This window comes from Coffea eugenioides, chromosome 4, assembly GCF_003713205.1.
Source record: "Coffea eugenioides isolate CCC68of chromosome 4, Ceug_1.0, whole genome shotgun sequence".
Taxonomy (NCBI): Eukaryota; Viridiplantae; Streptophyta; class Magnoliopsida; order Gentianales; family Rubiaceae; genus Coffea; species Coffea eugenioides.
In genome coordinates, this window is record NC_040038.1 from 43,284,784 (window position 1) to 43,287,362 (window position 2,579).

Consider the following 2,579-nt stretch of genomic DNA (forward strand, 5'->3'; position numbering starts at 1 on the left):
CAAGGCTAATGAAGTACCAAGTTTCCCAAGCAAAAACTCACCAAGATACACCATAAAGTAAGCTAGAAAAACTGGAAATTGCAACAGCATAACAAGCGGCCAGCAAGCAACCCCAAAACAGAAAATTTTCACCTAGTTTTCTTAACTTTACTCCAACAAAACTACTACTCAAACACACATGCATAACATCCACTTCTAGGGTAAGGTTAAACCAAGTTCCTTGAGCACAAATTTCACCAAAACAACACAAAAATCCTCACAAAATTGAAGCTAAAAATTCGGCCAGCCCAAGGTAAAAATCCCTTGCATGAAGGACATTAATTTGAAGAAATTCACCAATAATTCCTCACTGCTGAGACAATAAACAAATTGAGGCCAAAATTTGATTTTAGAAGGCTCATAGACTAATGCATCGCGATAAATTTTTGAAACTACCAATAAGCCGTCAATTCCATTCAATCCATTGGACCATTTTATTCATCAATTTCATCCAGTCCATTTTATCAATTTGTTCATTTTTAGGGCAATTTAGTCAATTTTGAATTCATTTGACAAAGTTTACCCATTTTAGGGCAATCTAGTCGATTTTGAATAGATCACTAATTTCATTCAATTCATTTGAGTAGTTTACCCACTCTTGGGGCAATTTTATCGATTTTGAATAAATCATCAATTTCGTCAAATCCATTTGACCAATTTGCCTATTTTAGGGTAATTCGGTCGATTTTGAATAAATCATTATTTCACTTAATCAATTGATTTCATTCACTTCATTTGATTAGTTTAATTCATTTTTAGGGTTATCCATTCAATTTTGAATAAATAATCAAATTTCATGCAATGCATTTGACCCTTTTACCCTTTTAAGGTAATCTAGTCAATTTTGAATAAACCATCAATTTCATCCTATCCTCTTGATCCGCATATTCCTTTTTAGGGTTTAAGTCTAAAATTCACTGAATAAATTAGTCGAGGCATTGCAATCCTTTCAAGAGTAAGCCCTCTTTCACATATCATGTGTCGATCAAAGTAAGCAATCCATTTGGACTTTGTCCTCATTTTTTAGGACGAATGTTTCTTCTCACTCCAAATTGACCAAATTTTTCAAATCATTTTTCACTCAAATAAGTTGATCGGATCCATCAGGTATTGTATGGTGCCTACCCTAGAGGATTGCATTTTCATGCTAGGCCTACCCTTGGCATAAAAGGGCTCCCCCATAGGACATATGCATACCGATTTTACAATTTTACTTACTAACTCTGGGTATTTTTCTTTTATTTTTTCCCCTTCCCCCTGCATTCATAAGAATATTTCAATAAGGTGAAAATATCTTTCTATATCTGATAACAATTTTGATCTGATAAAGTTTGAAAATTACTTGATTCTTGGGCAGGCCCTACAATGTGAATTTGAAAATTCATCTGCAAGCGCTCGTGTAAAACATTTAAGAGATTTCATTGCTCAAAGGGAAAAGGGGGTTATTAAGAGAGAAAAGTGTGTATACATGTGTAAAGGAGTTCTTTAGAATTTTTCTCATATGTATTGTGTGAGAACCTTGAATTTTGCAGATAAATACCAATGCATACTTCAAATTCACCTTTATCTAGCATTAGTATTCCTTAATCTTTTCTAGCATTACTTTCACTCGCTTTTATATACTAGTGCATATTCCATTCGTAGTTCTTATTCTAATCTATAACATTATTTCATTTGTTTTAAATAAGTAAATAAAAATAATTTTCATGTGCAAAATAATATAACGGTGCTAACTATTAAAGCACTTAGCTTTGCTACACTAAGTTAATAATTCTTGAGTTATATTAAGTTTACTCCTTAAAAATAATTCTTTAAATTTTCAATAGCTAATTTTAATTTCGAATAAGGTTAAGTGCAGATAGAAACCTTAATATTATTTTGCAACCGATAAATTCTAGATAAAAACAATACAAGTATTCTAATCATACTTAAGTCGTAAATATTCCGATAATCAAAGCCTTGCAAGATTAGCGTACAATTAGGCGTTCAAATCACACTTGGGGATAATTTTTGGAGCTAAGTTAGAACTAAGGTCTTAAGTGGATATTAGGAGGAGAAGTGAAAAGACTAAACTACCCCTCAAAATTTCACAAAAACACCCCACGACCATAACCATTCCACGCAAGGCCAAACACTCCCTCGGACACCATGATCACTCACCTCTCCATCCGGCCAATGCTCATCTTTACCACCTGCACACTTAAACCTCACAAACACTCCACCTCCACATTGTTATCATCGACCGAGAGTGAAGGAAGGTGAGCTGCACCATATAGCCGAGAGTGAGGGAGGAAGCTGAGAGCTGCATTTCCATTTCTGGTTCTGTCCGCAAGTATCGAAGAGGGAAGAGAGGAGGAGAAACTGTGAGCAAACTTTCCTCTACATTCTCCAAGCTCAGCCGGTTGCTAACCAGCTTCCACCACCACCAGTTGCAACCGCTACAACCCAAACCAGAACCAACCTACCTGTGCGTGAGGACAAGAGCCGAGAGAGAGGGTCAGACTTCAGCATCTTGTCGAGTGAGTGAGCATCCAGTGAGG